Source organism: Rhagoletis pomonella, unplaced genomic scaffold (genome assembly GCF_013731165.1).
Source record: "Rhagoletis pomonella isolate Grant_MI unplaced genomic scaffold, Rhpom_1.0 Rhpom_scaffold_00002, whole genome shotgun sequence".
Classification (NCBI taxonomy): Eukaryota; Metazoa; Arthropoda; class Insecta; order Diptera; family Tephritidae; genus Rhagoletis; species Rhagoletis pomonella.
Window position 1 is genome coordinate 94,018,743 of NW_023458556.1, and position 18,897 is coordinate 94,037,639.

The following is an 18,897-nucleotide window of genomic DNA, read 5'->3' on the forward strand; positions in this document are numbered from 1 at the left end:
GCAGAATTGACACCAGATTTGCAAACAAAACCATACCTATAACCTTCCCGGGGTAAAAACAAATAAGTGCGAAAAGTTTCGCGCGATTCCGTATAGTGGTTCAAAAGTTATAAGGTAATAAACAAACAGACATTCGCATTTATATATATAGATTACACTTATATTATAGATTTTGAGACGAGAAGCACGATTCCACTATATAAAAATCGAAAAAAAGTTTTAACGCCTTTAGGCCCCCTGAGAGTTATAACAATTTTAAACCAAACTTCGAATCTGTTGTACGAGTTTTTACTCTGAAATTGGAAGAAAAAAATGCAAAATGTGGAATGAAATTTCACATCAGTATCGTTATAATTTGGCTCTAAAAGGGCCTAGAGACTTCTACCTTGGCTCAAATTAAATATCAAGAATAGAGTTACAGCGTACTTGTTATTCGAGTGATATAAAATTGTGAGAAGGATGCACAGCTGCATGCAAATAAAAAAATCTAATCAAAAATTAACTTCTTAAATAAAGGTGTTAAATTTTTTGTCGATTTCTGGTATCGTGTTTCTCGTCTCAAACTCTATAATTTTAGTGTAATAAAACATACAAAAAAAACTTTTTTTTTGGAACAAATCCGGGGGATTTTACATGTTTTTTGAAAAACACAATTTTTGAGAAATTTTTTAAGGTCAAGGAGTAATTTTGGGTCAATGGCATTATTTTTCCGTGAAAGGGAATAACATTAGCTTTCAAAACCATTTGGTTTCATATTAAATTATTACTTCTGTAGAAAGCGCTGCGATTAATTAGCATGGAGTGTTCAAAAAGCACACTGTGTGGCGCTGGACTCGAGATATTTAGAAAATCATTATTTTTGATACAACCTGGTTGAAATTCATAACGCGTATTCTTTTCATGATAAGCAATGGTTTTGCAGAAAAGGGTCCCAAGGATGGCGTTGCAGCCGTAATATAAAGAAACCCGATATGTTTGGTCTGCTTTGGCCCTATGTTTATTTTATTCTAAATTACTTTTCAGATGGCTAAATGAAACTGTGGAAGCGCACCTTTGTTTGACGCCCTCATACACTCTTAATGCGATCTTGCATTTAGCTCCGATTAATCCTTAATTAGGCGCATAGGGTCTAGAGCAATTCAATTTGAAAAAAAAGGTATTGGAGTGCTTGGAGCATGCACTCGCACTCTTTATAGCTTCCTAACTCGCGCAGGGTACGTAAATTAGTCACGGCCAGAACATCGGTGTGTACACATGTGTTTTTTTGTAAGTTTAAAGTCGAAATAATGTTTTGTTTTTTTAAGTTAACTATAATAGAGTATGTAACGAAGCGTTTTTGCTGCCCCGACGTTTCTTCTACAACGCTAGGGTATACTCGCCCTGTCCAGGGTCCCTTACAATAAATTTGTTGTTTCTCTTTACTCTTTAGTTATTAACCGACTTCCAAAAAAGGAGGAGGTTATCAGTTCGTCGGAATATTTTTTTATTTATTTTTTTATTTTTTATGTATGTTACCGCATAACTTTGGACCACGTCAACCGATTTCGATAAAGGTAGTGTCTCAGAGGTGGTTTCATACTAATCTGGTTAAGATCCGATCAGCGGATCATGAGATATATATATATATATTTTTTTTATATGGGAGTTGAAGTCGGTTTTTTTTTGCTAAAAATTACTTGTTCTCTTACTTAAGTACTATCATACATGTAACAAAATAACAATTGGAAATATCGGTAGCGTTACTTGCAGTGGCTGGATAACGGTTTCCGTGTCACGTTACCGGTCCGTTATGTCGTAGTGGCGTGGCTTTAGTACTGGTGGGCAATGTTTCGACTATATGGAGGCAGGTGGAAATAATAGTAAATCTGCACCGATTTCACTGAAACTATGTGCTCTAGTTTTACTTAAAAATAGGGAATTATGAAATTTGGTGAAGATGGAATAATTGCCGCGCCTTCTGCTCTTGTGGGCGGAAACATTAAATTTCATCCGATTTCGATGGAATTTAGTTTGTACTCTCTCTTTTATTAGAATAACCTTGATATAAAATATGGGGAAGATTGGATCACTATAACGTCCAAAACTCACAAAAAATGTGGGCCAAGCCATTAAGTGTGATGGAAATTTGGTTAATTTTTGTTTCCTGCTTTCCACTCTCAGAAAACAAAGGTTATACTATGAAATGACTTAGGTGTAATTTTTTCATTATTCGAAGAATTCTTTTCGCGAAATTATGCAAAAGGAAACTGAAAATAAAAAATTACATATATTTGCAAAGTCGCGTGAAAAGATCAAGTTATATATTCGAAAACTACATAAAATTATCCAAAACATTCGTCTGATTTCAAGACCTGACGGACCGGTACTCACTTTTTTTGCTATTAATCTTTAGCATCTGAACGATTCCACCGTCACGGGTTGGACATTTGTACAGAAAAATTTTTCTTTCTTGTTTAAATTTAAGTATAAAGTACTCAACAGTTCTACATTTTGATAAAGCTGCACCTAATTGACTATTATATGAGTTATTACAAAATACGAAACAAATTCCAGCTTACTTTTATATGGAAAAAATCTGATTTATTTCTTCTGTTACGGGTGGGACAAAAAAAAGAACCTGCTTTTTGGAGCAGATATATTTTACGGAAACTGCGAATTTATTTCACTTTTCTGTGGGAACTTGATGTCTTATAATAAAACAAAGAACCAGGAACACAAACAAAGCAAAAACTACAAAAAAATGATGGCTTTATTATACAAAAAATCCGAAATTCCTCTGTCACGGGTGGGAAACGTTTGTCCCGGGTAGGACACGTACGAATTTTTATATGAAAAGGAGCTTTTAGTGTGGTCCATATATAAGGATTAATTATTAAAAAATATAAGAAGCTAAGTGGGGGTTAAATTCACTCACGCTTTATCTTAGGATGGTGCCTTTTATATAGAAGAAAATGCTTAGCACCGTCAGCCAAAAAAAAATATTAAAAATGAACGGAAATCGCGTCATGAAATTTTCACTTTTAGCTACATAAATTTAATGGACTACAAAACTGCATACCTAAAAATTCTGAACAAAAAGTTTAAAATTTTTGGGCGTAATTGTTAAAGTTTGTTGAATTTTTATAATTTTGGAAGAAGTTTGAAATGTAGATTTATGTGGTTCTGGTTAGGTAATGTGCTAGACTTTTATAAAAAAAAAACTATAAACATTAGATTAACAAAATAAAAAACCAAAACTGGTCAAAATGTAACTTAACTGACCACAAGGGTATATAGATAATGGTCGAGTCCGCGCATCCCTCCCTCCTCCCCTGCGTCCACCTCAGCAAACAAATAAAGCTTATCAGCTCTATAAACCTACCTCTGGCAACTGTCCCACACATAGCTGTCACGGGTGGGACATGCTTCTCTGTTGAATAATTCTTGTCTAACTACGTGGAAACGACAATGCAATTGTGGTAAATATTTGCAATAAATTTCTAACATTATGTAACAAACACGAACACAACCTCAACTTCTGTAATTAAATACAACAACTTTTAGCTTTTTTTTGTCACGGGTGGGACAAGACCAATACTGCTTAATAATAACTCATAATATAGACAAAGTAGTCACACAATTTTCAAATTTCAATTGTCGGCCGCTGTGGTGTAGTGGTAAGCAGTGCGCGCTTCCACTCCGATGCGCCTGGGTTCAAGCCCTGGTCAAAGCAACATCGAAAAAAAAGTATAGAAAAAAGGTTTTTTCTTAACAGCGGTCGTCCCTCGGCAAACAATGGCAAACCTCCGAGTGTATTTCTGCCATGAAAAACAGCTTCTCATAAAAATACAAAGGCCGTTCGGAGTCGGCGTAAAACTGTAGGTCCCTCCGCTTTGTGTGACAACATCAAGGCGCACGCCACAAATCGGAGGAGAAGCTCGGCCAAACACTAACGTATGTGTAAGCGCCAATCTAATATTATTATTATTACTTAGTCACACAATTTAATATATAACTCAAATTTATTAAAAGAAGATGAGTTCTACTATGTATATATTTTTCTTACCAAACACTTGAATTATGAATCGCAAATTATTTGACAGTGCATTCAACACAACCCACTTTAAACTCAATAAAAAAATGTACTTAGTACCATGATGCAAAAAAGAAGGTAGTTTCAATAAACCAGTTTTTGATTAAACAGGAGATTTTTGACAATTGCTCAATTGTAAAAAATACGACGCGGCGTTATCCAATTGAAATTTTTTGGTGGAGGGGATTTTATCTGCTAAATTTGGGAGTATAAATAAAATATCTGTATTAACATTTACCTTTTAAAAATAATTAGTATTATCCAATTCTAGTATATTTCGACAATATCGTTGTTTCTTTGGGTAAAACTAAATATATTTTACTGTTCAATATTGGAGGGGGTATGACACAATTATTGTTTGTATGAAAACTAGAAACACAATTATCAACTTATTGAGCATTAGACCTCTTCTCTTTCACAAACAAAAGGGGAAATGTTCGGTTATTGAAAAATGGGGTAAAATTAGCATTTGGACAGAGAAAATGTAAACTTGGGTTACGCCAACCACAGGATTTTTGCGTAAAATACCTTTCCACGTTGCAGGCTTTCGGCAGCGCTTAAGAAAAATAACCGTCATCAGTCCAACTCCGGCTACGCTGACCACAGTATTTTTTACAAAAAGGTCCATATTTCAAACCGAATTTATTCATAAATTTGTATCTGAAAATGTGAAATCTTTACTTTAAACTAACGTTTAATTGTTTGACCACACGTGTGTTAAAATTTTTTGCTTTGGGTTAAGCGTTTGGACACAATAACCCAAAATTATTGTACAAATAACCGAGCCGTACCCAACAAAATATGTACCCTTTGCTTGTTCAAATTTCGATTCTAAGAACAAAATGTTTGTAAATAACCGGAAAATTAATAACAAAATTTGGATTATTTTAGATATTGGATACGGTAGCGCGAAATGTCACAATCTACAATTGTCAGGTTGTTAATATGGCGACGAAAATGTGACAATGGAACTACCTTCTTTTTTGTATCATGCTTATAAATTGATTTCAAAACGTAAAAAAAATTAATAAAAATGCATTTAAAGCTTTAATCTGTTATTTTTTGGTTGATTCAAGATTTTTACAAATTTCTTATCCACACGTTTGTTAGTTTTATAAAAAAAATAATTTTTGCACTGAGGTTCACTTTCCCATAGAACCTCCCATCTACATTTTAAAGTAAATTTTTTGGTAAGAAGTACCAAATAAATGATAAATACCTTCACCTGAATATTCCACGACACTTAAATATTTGATTACAGTTGAAAAAGAAACAGTTTTTTAATGGGTTGATCGCCAAAAGCAACTTAACTGTTTAGTCGGTATCGCGCCCATTCCCGTATTTTTTTTGGAAATGTGTCGTTCGTGAAGAAGGGGGTGAGTAAATAATGTAAAATTTGGTATTTATGACTTTTACTTTTCCCTCTCTAACCAACCGGTTTTTTTTTATCAACTGTCTTTTTTCTACCTGCCTCCATATAGTCGAAACACTGTGCGCCGGTAAGTATAGTTCTTGAAAATATGCCAAATCACAGTGGTAGCTCTGAGTATTGCGCAATATTTAAGTATAGTATTATGGGGTGCACTCTACAATAATTTGAGTTATAAATTTTTTTACACCGAAGTTGAGTAAAATGTGTACATTAAAAGTTTTTTAAATTTTTTTGAGTATGCAGTTTTGTAGCCCATTAAATTTTAGTATAATAAGGTGAAAGTTTTAAGCGATTGCAAAATCGGCGTTTTTTTATTTTCTTTGAAAACGGCTTTGCGCATTTTCTTCCATAAGAAAAAAGTGCAAACAGCCCTCAGCATAAAAAATATTTAAAATCAACGCAATTTTGCAGTAGCTTAAAGCTTGCACTTTATTATACTAAAATGGAATGGGCTATATAAACTGCATACTAGAAAAAATTAAAAAAAAAAAATTTTCAATTTCCAAATTTGCAATGTACTCATTTTACTCAACTTCGGTTTAAAAAAACTGCAAACTCATATTATTGTAGACAATACTTAAATATTAGGCAATACTCAGAGCTACAACTGTGATTTTTTCCAATTTTTTTTTGAGATGGCATATTTTCAAAAACGAATTTTTTTTCTAAAAAAATGTGTATGTGAAAAATTTTTGAAGAAAAATTTTTTTTCTAAATATTTCTTTTCATAGAGAATTTCGATGTGTCCTCGCCCCGTTCTCGAGATATTTTGAAACTGTAGCTTAAGTATTTAATTTTAGTAGTATATGCCTAAAATGAATTTTAAACAATACAACCCTATAGTTGAAATCATTGGAGTACATTCCAAATATATGTGAAGTTGCAATCCACAAAAAGCTTTTACTTTTGGAACGCATAACAAAAGCCCTACGCTGTAACTATAAAAGCGCGAACCCTCGAGCGATCGTCTTCACTTGCGATAGACGTTCACTCGAGAGGTAAGTCTTGTGTAATTAATCGTGGGCTGCGGTGGTGGCCCGATTACTTATACAAACATACATACATATACACACTACTTCTATTATTACATTAGACGAACAGCGATAAGCTGGTCTCTAATGATAGTATTTTACAAATTAGTTGAACAGTGCCAAACTGGTCGCTAAATTTATCAAAATAATACGATTTGATGTTATTTAATTCCCTTGTAAATAATTTAATTTGTTTAAGGTTTATACATTCATGTACTAAACAATCCACGCTCAAAAACTTTTCAATAAAGTCAATTATATTTTCTGCATAATAATAATTTTATAACTTGGCGCCCAACATCGTGGCAAACCTCTCGAGTTATTTAAAACCATTTACTACCGAACAATTCGAGCGGCTTATGCAAGCTGTCGGCCATTTTAATACACGAGCTGGCTCGTATAGCAATTGTACTGCTCGTTAAGGTGGTGAACGCGACTCCACAAAGGTTGAGGAGTTTATTGCTGCTGTAGCGACATTTAAAGCCGTTGAGAAAATAAATGATGCCGACGCAATCATAGGTATGCCGATGTTTCTAGAGGGCGACGCCGCAGAATGGTGGCGTGGTGTACAAGAAAAAGCAAAAGCTTTTGACGATGTTGTTCGAATGCTCCGAGAAGCTTTTTCCCCTCCGAAACCATCGTGGCGAATATACTTTGATATTTTTGAATGTAAGCAACAAAAAAATGAACCGACAGACACTTTTGTTCGAAAAAAGCGTACACTGTTTGCCCAACTCACAAATGTGCCGAACGAAGCCGATCAAATCGACATTTTGTTTGAAATGCTGCACTTGCAAATTCGGGTCAGGGTGAGTCGTAAGTGAATTAATACATTCGATGATTTACTGAGCGAAGCTCGCGAAGCCGAGTTGACCCTGCAAGCACACAAAACGCCGACTGTGAACGCTGATAAAGCTGTCGTTAGTACAAGTGGTCCAGTACGATGCGGTTTTTGTCGCAAAAAAGGTCATAATGCTGATGTATGTATGTTTTAAGAAGAATAACGAAGAAGCAAAGCAAGCACAAACACAAGCGATTGCACATGCAATAGTGGCGAAACCAACTTTCGCATGTTACGGTTGCAATGCGCCAGGTGTTACACGCGCAAACTGCCCCAAATGTGCAAACATGGTGCGGTTAATTTTAACTCGTTAACCATTCCAATTGGAAGAAACATCCCAATTGGAAGAAACATTCCAATTGGAAGAAACATTCCAATTGCAAATGTACAATTGTTTGGTCTGCCTGGACAGGTTTGTTTTGATTCCGGTGCGCAAACCAGTGTAGCCAGCGCAAATTTGAAACGAATAATGGATTTTAAAGGTTGCATATACCAAAGACTTGAGTGCGAAATCACTCTTGCCGACGGTATTATTAATTAATTACAGGAAACAGGAGTTTGTTAAGTGTCGAGTTCTAAAACTATTCAGCTACAGAATCAAATTCATCAGCTGATTGGATATGCTAAAGATAGTATTTCAATTATTGAGAGTGGAAATAATAGTTTTCTTTATAGTAAAAATCGAGTCCGATACGTCAAACGTGCTGGAATGACAGTTAAAATCTTGACATAAACCACGGAATGATTCGTTTAGGTCAAAATTAGTTTTGCATGGCTTTAAAAATAGAGGTCGAAAGTGTCTTGACACTCGAGAAGGAACATTAAAATTTACCTCAGCCAGGAGGGCCGGGCTATTAATCAAGCCTGTCATTAATTTTACGATAAATATTATACCTAGCATTTCTCTACGACTTGCGAGTGTAGGCAAATTTATGAGCTTTAGACGACTTGTGTAAGGGGGGAGATTGTAATCTGAATCCCAGTTAAAATTACGCAATGCAAAAAGCAAGAATTGTTTTTGAATTGATTCAATCCTTTCTGAATGAACTTGGTAGCGGGGGGGATTCCAAACAATAGATCCGTATTCTAGTATAGGCCTAACTAAACTGGTAAAAAGAGGTTTTGTAACATAAGGATCTTTGAACTCTTTTGACCATCGCCTTACAAATGTAAAAACGCCTTTGGCTTTATTGACTGTAACATTAATATGATGGTTGAAATTGAGTTTGGAATCCATTGTGATACCAAGATCGACAAAATTGGATACCTGCTCCAGATTATAATTTGATATTGAATAAACAGCTGGTTGAACAGCCCTCCGAGAGAAACACATAACTTTACATTTTTGAAGGTTTAGTGGCATATAGTTTGTATTACACCAACTAACCACGTTGTTCAGATCCGCTTGTAACAAAGACCTTTCTTCGATAGAGGACAATGTTTTAAAAAGTTTCACATCATCGGCATACATTGAAATTGTTGAATGTTTTATTATAGAAGAAATATCATTAATGAATATCAGGAACAGAATCGGACCAAGGTGGCTTCCCTGAGGAACTCCCGAAGAAACTTTAATGATGTTGGAAGAACAATTATTAACAATAACTCTTTGTGTTCCATCAGAGAGGTAAGATGAGATCCATTGAAGAAGACTGGGCTGAAAGCCGATTAGGTCGAGTTTACGGATGAGTAACGAGTGACATACTTTGTCAAAAGCTTTACTGAAAACGGTGTATATTACGTTGGTATGAGCATTTTCTCTAAAACCGTTTGAGACATGAGTTGTAAACTCCAATAAATTAGTCATAGTAGATTTTCCTTTAGAAAACCCATGTTGAGATTGTGAAATTGAAGAAGATATATATATATATATATATATATATAGAATATGTCAGCTGGTTAACAATAATTGCTTCAAATAATTTGGGGATTGCGGAGAGTTTCGCTATGCCTCGATAGTTTTCTATAGAGGACCTGCTGCCGTTTTTGTGAAGTGGTATTATGAAAGACTCCTTCCAGGCTGACGGAAAAACGCCATGTTTAAGTGACAAATTGAATAGAGTTGTTAAAGGCTCGCAGATGTTCTCAGCGCAGTTTTTAAGAAAACAGGTCGGACTATGATCATGTCCTGGCCTAAATGACGCTTTTAAGGTTTTTAAATAGTGTAAAACTTCATCGGAAGATATTACTGGAATATAAGCAGAGTTGGTTGGACAAAGCTCGTACGGATAGTCTCCATTTATAGGGAAGTCTACAGAATAATTGGACCTAAAGAACTTGGCAAACATGTTGGCAATGAGTTAGCTGTCGCTAGACACAGTGTTGCGACAATGCATAGCGGACGGAAAACCATATACTTTACGCTTTGAATTTACGAAACCATAAAATGATTTAGGATTGTTGATTAAATTCTTCTTGATTTTACATAAATATGACTTATAACGGTTTTTATTTAATGCAAAGTAGCTATGCCGCAAAACTGAGTAAGCCCGTTCTTTTACACAGTTTAAAAGAATGTGACTATTTATTTTCCATTTTTTAAGCTCTTTAGTGAACCATAATTGTATTGGTTCTTCATGAACAATATTACGTTTTGGCACATACTTTCGAAACAAATTGAAAACAGTATCATTAAAGTGCTCAAGGCTACGCTCCACGTCATCTCTATATTTTGGCCAAGATAACTTTGAAAGTTCTTAGTTAATTTTCCTGAAATTTGCTTTCGCAAAAACATATCTAGTACTTGAACTTGACTTATTATTATGTATTTCATTTATGATTTCGTAGCTTAACTCAAGAGCAGGATGGTATGCATCTTCCGACAAAACTAGGGGATCACAACGATTAATAGAGGCCTTCGGAACATCATCAACGTAAACGAGATCCAAGACCTTTCCAAACTTATTTGGACATATATTTATTTGTTTGAGGCAAAGTTCAGCCATTTCCTCCAGAAATACATTGTAACTATCTCTAGATGAAACTGGTACAACATCGGTGTCAATGATGTTCCATGAAATGTGTGGCAGATTTAAATCGCCCAAAACAATCATAGAATCGGATGCCGTAAGCATTGCATTTACGGTCTCAAGTAAAGAAACTAGCTGCATATATACTGATACGGCAGAATTAGGAGGGATGTAGCAAAGAGCTAAATAAATATAAGTCTTTCCAGCCTGTACACGTATACATTTAAATTCGGTATATTCAATGACAGGAAGACTAACCTCCTCGGATGGTATCGATGAATGCACCGCAAAAAGAACACCACCGCCGATTCTGCCCACGCGGTCACTCCTGTATATTTGATATTCATTTGGAAGAATTTCGGAATTAAAAATATGAGGTTTGAGCCATGTTTCGGTCAAGGAAATAATATTATAATTGCAGTCAAAACCTTTTAAGTATAAGTCAGTTAATTTGGTATTCAAACCTCTAACGTTTTGATAGTAAATACTTAAAGTAGACTTGCGAGTTAGTTTTTTGAATCCGGATTAAGATTAGAAATTTTAGCTACGTTATTGTTACTTTTATTAGGTTTATACTCAAACTCGCGAACAAACGCCCCGGTCGGCCAAAATGAACTGTTTAGTATTGAATCAAAATCTTCGGAAGCTACATCAATTTTAAAAGATGAAATATCGCGATCGTATTTAAAATTAAATTTACGAATAAATACATCTTTAGTTCTAATTTTAGTCGATATGTATGACTTTATGTCATCCGAAGAAGTATCTTTATCAAATCTAGAGACAAAGATTGATCTTCTCGGAGGAATTACAACCAACTTTTTGGTAATGATGTCTGATGTGCGGGGCTCCGAATTATTCGGAGGAACTAAGTTAGGCAGTGCAGCTTGAGATGTTGATGGCAACACTGTTAAATAAACGGTTTGACTATTTTTAGAAGTAGACCTAGTGGATATGGCTTTAGATATCGGAGGCTCCAATGCCTGAGGGCATGGAGAAGATAGATTAATAAGTTCCAAGGACTGGGATGGAGGATTTTTTTACTAGAATCCGTGGCTGTCTTTTTAGGTGGACTACTAACACGCCCACCTTTATTTTCTTGGCTTTCCTCAGAGTGTGGAGGGTTGTCGAGACAAGTGAAATACCTAAACATTTTTTCGTAATGCTTAAACTTCTCAACAAGCACTGACCGATCCTTCCCGATCTCAGAAAAACCATTTCTGGACTGCCTTAAGAATTTAAATAAATCAACTTCGGTTGATCTACATTTTTGACAAGACCAACGAAGACCCTTACCCTCGTTAATAGCGTCTAATACTCTACCGCTTAAACCAGCACATTTTATATGGGCAATCCCATCGCAGAGCCAGCATGACACATAGGAGTCGGTTTTAACGTGGCAATTGGTGTAAATACACGACATGTTTAAAATTATATTTTGGATGCAATTGGTAATCGAACGTTGATTGGCGCAGATTTCTTGGAGCAAGCGGGAATAGTTTTGAATATGGGTCAAAGATACTGGTACTTTGAGAGTAATCCAACACCGCATTTTGACTTCGCCGAACAACTGCCACTCGAATTAAATGTTGTGGAAAGAGTGAAAGTATGCGCAGTCGAAACCAAACGCAAACCAGAAGAAGCAGCTTTCAAAGAGATTGATAAGCCAAAAGTCTATATGTCTGAGTTTGAGTATTACTGTCCTGATCTGCCAAACGATTACTCACCACATACTCTACAAAGTATTTTTAAGGATGCCATTCCACCAAACATGGTTACGCCCGATCGAAGCAAAGGGCCTAGCTTGTTTAACGGGGTTGTTTTTAATAACACTGCCACTGATAATATTGATTTATTTTCATTTGACTTTCGATTCCTTAAAGAAACTGATGTCGTGGGGTTGGAAGTTGCAGAGAAGATTCGGCTCGATAACATTCTCCAATCGCATGCAAACGTTTTTAGTGCGTCGCGTGAGCCTACGCCATATGCTCAGCATTTTATCGATACTGGTGAACACGAGCCCATTGCATCACCTGCGTACCGATTGTCGTTTGCGAAACTAAAAGAACTAAAAAGCGAGATTAACAAAATGCTCGAAAATGAAGTTATTGAAGAATGTGAGTCAGCGTGGTCATCACCTGTTGTTATGGTGCCTAAAAAAGACGGTGGTACTCGTGTCTGCGTTGACTATCGCAAGCTAAATGCGATAACAAAACCAGATCGATACCCCTTGCCTCGAATGGATGACCTGTTGCACGCTGCAAAGAGTACCAAATTCATGACAACTTTAGATCTACAAAGCGGGTATTTTCAAGTTGCAGTTGCAGAAAAAGACCAAGACAAAACGTGCCTTATTACGCCTTTTGGTACATATCGGTTCAGGAGGATGCCTTTTGGTCTTCGCAATGCACCTGCTACATTTCAACGATTGATTGATCGGTTCAAGACAGCCTTGCCAAATGTGCACATTCTCGCATATCTTGATGATATCATAATTTGCTCACCATCGTTTACAGTGCACTTAAATGACTTGAACGATGTATTTGTAAAGCTAGAGAAGTTTAAGTTGCATGTTAATTCTGGCAAATGTCGGTTTTGTGTGCCAGTGTCAAGTACCTTGGCTATATTATAACAACCGCAGGCATACAAGTTGATCCAGGAAAAACTCTGGCGATCACACATCGACGAGAACCACGAAATATTAAAGAACTGGTATCATTCATACAAACATGCTCTTGGTACCGACGCTTCATTGATCGTTTTGCTGAAACTGTTAAGCCACTTACCGACTTAATGAAAAAGAATGCTGAATGGCAGTGGGGAGTCCCAGCAGAGAGAAATTATTCAACTACCGAACGCGAAGCGCTCGCCATTGTGTGGGCATGTGCCAAATTCAGAGGGTACATCGAAGGAGCCGAAGTATTATTGATGTCCGACCACCAACCGCTAAAATGGCTATTAACAACAAAATCACCGTCAGGCCGCCTTGCAAGGTGGGCATTGCAAATACAGCAATATAACCTAAAGATTGACTATACGCCAGGGAGAACAAATTCTGTTGCCGATATGCTATCACGACCACCCTGCGATGAGAAAGATAACTCTGTGAACTGTATTTGTGCTTTCCAAGCCGACTTTCCACGTAAAAAGGCAGATGAGTTACGAGAAGGTCAACTTAAAGATAGTTATTTGAAAAACATACTTACTTCTTTAGAAGAAGTTGACGAAAATGCCACCTTATGGTGCAATCGTGGCTACGTTCTTAACAACGGCGTATTACATTGTTATGCGAGTGATGACTCAGATGACGCACAACTCGTGATACCTGACCACGAGCGTGTGAACATCCTGAAGACGTATGACGACGACTGCACTGCCGGTCACTATTTTAAGCCGCTACTTCTGGCCAGGAATGCGCACAGAAATCACGAAGTATGTAAAGAAGAGCGTTGAATGTCAACGGTACAAAGCAAGTAATATGAAACCAATGGGGTTGCTTCAAACAACAAGCAGCAAACAGCGATTCGAAGTTGTTGCAGTAGATCTATTTGGTCCCTTACCAAGAACTGAAGATGGTTTTCAATGGATCTTGATTGCGGAAGATGTTGCCACCCGATGGGTCGAATTATTCCCCATAAAAGAAGCGACTGCCGAAAATTGCGCTAAACTACTGGTTGATGAGATCTTCCTACGATATGGTGTCCCCAGGCGTCTTAAGTCCGATAATGGAGTGCAATTCGTGTCTGCAGTTATGCAACAAATAGTTTACTGCCTGGGCATTCTTCAAGTTTTTCACCGGTTTATCACCCCGAAAGCAACCCAGTTGAACGGAAGAACAGGGATCTTAAGGCTCAACTGGTAATTATCGTTCAAAATCAACATAACGTATGGAATATTGGGTTACCCTCAATACGGTTTGCAATCAACTCAGCGAAATGTCAATCTACCGGCTACACAGCAGCGGATCTCACCTTTGGAAGAGAGTTGCGCACAATTGATGACGTAGAGCACGATATATGAACAATAGCAGATAATGAGAATTTTATTCCACAAATTACACCGTATCTGAAAAGCATAGCAGACAATTTGAAGAACGCTCGAGAGGTCGAACAGAAGATGCAAGATCGCAACAAAATGTTATAGTTTCTGACAAATTAATGAATTAATGGAATGATTATTCCAGTTATTTTTTATTTTTTGATGAAAAAATTAAAAAAAAACTCAAACTTTAACAGGATAAAAATTAAGAAAATAACAGGTTCTGTGCCAAATTTTTACATTTGTGCTAAAGCTTGTTCTGTTACAAAAAAAAAATCAAGTTACTAATTAAGAAAATCGATGGATTAATAAGACATAATAAGTGGTCAAAAGAAAATACGCAAAGATTTTTTGTATGAAAAATCAGCAGGAAAGTAAGTTACTCATACGCCAGGTACACCTGAGTAACACGCTTTTCTGCTCATATTTCATACAAAAAAATCTTTGTGCATTTTCATTTGACCACTTATTATGCCTATGTTACAAAAAAAAATCAAGTTACTAATTAAGAAAATCGATGGATAAATAAGACATAATAAGTGGTCAAAAGAAAATACGCAAAGATTTTTTGTATGAAAAATCAGGGGTAAAGAAAGTTACTCATACGCCACGTACACCTGAGTAACACGCTTTTCTGCTCATATTTCATACAAAAAAATCTTTGCGCATTTTCATTTTACCACTCATTTTTTCTTATTTATCCATCGATTTTCTTTATCAGTAACTTGATTTTTTTTTTAACAGAACAGGCTTTAGCACAAAGCAAAAATTTGGCACAGAACCTGTTATTTTTTAAATTTTTCTTCTGTTAAAGTTTGATAAAGATATAAATGTATACAGTGTTTCTCCCAATTATACATCACTTCTTTCTTATTCAGAATCAAAACAAATATGAAAAAATAGTTGTTAAACTCAGAGTTAGATATGCGATATCTGTTACGTTATATCGTATACTTTCTGCGACAAACAGTCTACACAAGCGATATATCTCTTACGATGCTTCGCATGAGAGCGTCCATATAAGGTATAGGTAAGCGGCCTGAGGAAACAAAAAATTACTATTTGACATATTAGCAATAAATAAATGATGTTTTTATTAAAACTTGCTTCTTCACTTACCATCGTTAATAATATTGTTTTGATACAATTTTAGAACGCAGAAAGACGATCTGAACGTAGCAATAAAGAGCAAGAGACCTATGAAGAAGAGGAAGAATCTGATTCAGATGCAGATGATTTTATTGTTGACGATGAAGGCCGCCCAATAGCAGAGAAGAAGAAAAAGCGAAGACCAATATTTACCGACGCGTAAGTATACAAATAGTTCGTTCTTGCTCAAAGAAATTCGATAAAATGTGTAATTATATGGCAATTGACGAAATTTATTTCTTGTCGGTTTGATTTATAATTTCAACGTCAGTTATGGTGCATATGTACAAGGTTACAAATTACAAAACTAAAAAGACAAAAACTATAAAAAAAAACAATTCATTGACATTGACAGTAGCCCGTTTCTGTATCTTTGCGATATGAATTATATCGCAAAATGCAACCCTTCTGCGTAGTTATCGCAAGGTAGTGTTTCTGTAAGTGTGATGTAAATGTATTTGCGATATAACTTGCGTTATTTATATCGCAAGCTCTAAGTGTAGTGATATTTGGCACAATAAGCAAGATGAATGAAGTGTGTTTTTTTTTTGTTATGTATGTTACCGCATAACTTTGGACCACGTTAACCGATTTCTATAATTCTTTTTTTAAAGAAAAGGCGTTACCTCACAGGTGGTCCCATACTAATTTGGTTTAAATTCGATCATTGGATCATGAAGTAATTAACGATAATCTTAAATTTTTATATGAGAATTTAAGTGGGTTTTGTTTTTTGCTTACTTATTTTATTAACTTACTTCAAAAAAAGGAGAAGGTATCAATTCGTCGGAATATTTTTTTTTTAATTTTTTTTATGTATGTTACCGCATAACTTTGGACCACGTCAACCGATTTCGATAATTCTTTTTTTATCGGAAAGGTGTTGCCTCAAGGGTGGTCCCATACTAAGCTAGGATCCGATCATTTGGTCATGGAGAAATTAACGGTAATATAAAATGTTTATATGAGAATTGAGGTCGGTTTTGTTTTTTGTTTGAAAATTACTTGTTTCATTACTTTTATTTTACAGAAGGCAAAACTTCTGGATTTAATGAAAACAAGGTGACAGTGGATACTTTGGTCACCATTTCGCTTAAAAAGATTAATTTCATTTCATTAATTTAATTTCATTATCGCTTAAGAAGATTAAGGGCCGGTATTATGCATTTTTAAGTTAAACTTAAGTCTAGGCTAAGATTTTGCGTTTCACCAACCACTTTTTTCACCAAAACTTTAGTTCAACTTAAGTCGCGAATATTGGTGCTTCCATATTTCTAAATGTAATATTTTCCATACTTAAGTATGCATTGTGAAACTCAAATTTGAGCAAAATATTAAACTGATCTTACTTAGGGTTTACACCGGACAATACTGTCATGACAATAGCAATACATGCACACTTCTTCACTAATACATGCATACATTTCCATACATTGCGTTTTTGACAACTAATACGTATTTCTTTATTGTCTTGACAGCATTTTCCAATGTAAACGCGCTGTTAGCTAAGGTTTTTCGCCACTAGGACCTAAGTTCAACTTAAGTTAGGTTGGTGAAACCAGCCCGAAGAATTCTATGTATGCAAATAAATTAGGGTGTTCGATTATTCGCCTGAGTAGTAGGTAGGGTTATTGACTCGGTTTATCCAAACCGCCTCCACCGGTGTTTTTTTTGGATATCCATAGTTGTTTTTTTTAATCGTGAGTCTTCGAGTATCGAATAGACCGGATTTTTTTTTATCGGACAAACCGGGGTTTTCCATTTCATAGAATTCTTGACCTCTCAATAAAAATTTTGAGTTTTTCGACGTTTTCACAGCTTTTTCCAGTTTAAGGGAAATCCCTAAATGGGTAGATCTACACTCTTACTTCAGCTTTGAAGAAGCCTTTTTATGGCAGAAGTACACTCCGAGGTTTGCCATTGTCTGCCAAGGGACGACTGCTATTTCAAAAACACTTTCTGATGTTGCTGGGACCAAAAATTGAAACATGGACCTCCCGAGTGGCAGTAGGCACATCTAAGCACTCGGCTACGACGGAAAGAGCACTACTTAAATCCAAAAAAGGCAGAAAAAATGCAATAAAGTATTAAAAACCGTTATAATAAGACCAAACGTGAATTTTCAGTGATTTTTATTTGTTTTACTTTGGATCTAAAGAAAAACTTTGAACTTATTTTGCTTTGCTATTTTCTAAAAAAAGTTTTATTGTAATTTTTGGTCATGACTTCATACCAATATAAGCATTTTCACTGTATGAAAACTATGTAAAATAAAACCGGTTTATCCGGGTTTCTCTTAATTTCAAAATAGGGAACCGGGTTTTTTAAATTTCAATTTTTCGAATAACTCGAAAACCGGTTTTGGAAAAACGGCGAATAATCGATTACCCTAGTAGTGGGCCGAGCAACATAAAAAAATAGCGGCCGCCCTTCGGCAGACTATGGCAAACCTCCAAATGTACTCCTGGCATAAAAAATGCTTCTTCGGAGGTGGAGTAAAAGTGAAGATCTCGCCATTTTTTCATTTATTTATTTATTAAGTCTACATAAAAATGTTTTCTTACTGACAAATGAGATAAAAATATTTAGATATTTAAGTATGTATGATATATTACAGAGTAAACTAATTATACATATTCATTTGTAATTGCAATGCGATAAAAGCAGACAATTTGCAACCCTAAAAAACTTCTATAAATCACCTTATATGAATTCGCCTTAAATCTAATCTACTACTAGTACGTAAGAATTTACGATATTAGAATGCGACCCTGTCATATATATGACAGCTGCTAGGCTTAAGTCAAAAAGTGAAAAATAAATTGGCGGCATTCGCCCGCGTACCTTTAGACCGAAAAGTCCAAGCTTTTTTTTTTTATTTGAACGGAAGCCGGCCAACTAGCGCCAACCGACTTGTGAGTCGAGGCGCCAGCATTCAGGAGTATCAGCACATCTATTTGTGCGTACGAACCGCGCACCAAAAACGTTTGCGCGTAGCAAAACTGCAGAGCACCAACCAGCGGGGCAAAAGGCGTGCAACTGCACGCAGGTGGCAGCGAAGCGCTAGGGCTACCCACCAAATCGGGCGTTGGCCGTAAGCAGCACCGGCGTAGCAGGGCTCCCACACCAAAGCGGGCGTTGGCCGGCAGCAGCGCCGGCGGAGCACCAGGACTCCAGCGCGTGTAGAGGTACGCTACCCCTTTCATCTAACGAAGTGGAAACAGCGCTTCATATGGCGACCGTGGGGGTCAAAATGGCGGCCCTCGGGCGAGGAAAAAAAGGGGCAAAGCCAACAAAAATTTGCTTTAAATAAAGGTGAATCACCAATACAAAACATACAAAATAGAATGGATTTAAATTTTATT

The 18,897-nt window shown here is 36.1% G+C and overlaps 1 protein-coding gene and 1 long non-coding RNA gene across 2 annotated transcripts in view; both read left to right on the plus strand.

Annotated features, from left to right (window-relative positions):
- Positions 1–6,420: 6,420 nt before the first annotated feature.
- On the plus strand, positions 6,421–6,767 carry LOC118734198. Its single transcript, XR_004992351.1, has 2 exons — positions 6,421–6,502; positions 6,735–6,767. It is a non-coding gene; the product is annotated as an uncharacterized LOC118734198 (long non-coding RNA).
- Positions 6,768–15,621: 8,854 nt separating this feature from the next.
- The window catches only part of LOC118734197 (protein ALP1-like), a 145,821-nt gene continuing 142,545 nt past the window's right edge, over positions 15,622–18,897 (plus strand). Inside the window, exon 1 of the mRNA XM_036463921.1 lies at positions 15,622–15,691. The gene's annotated coding sequence lies outside the window, so the exon portion shown is untranslated. The remainder of the gene's footprint in view (positions 15,692–18,897) is intronic.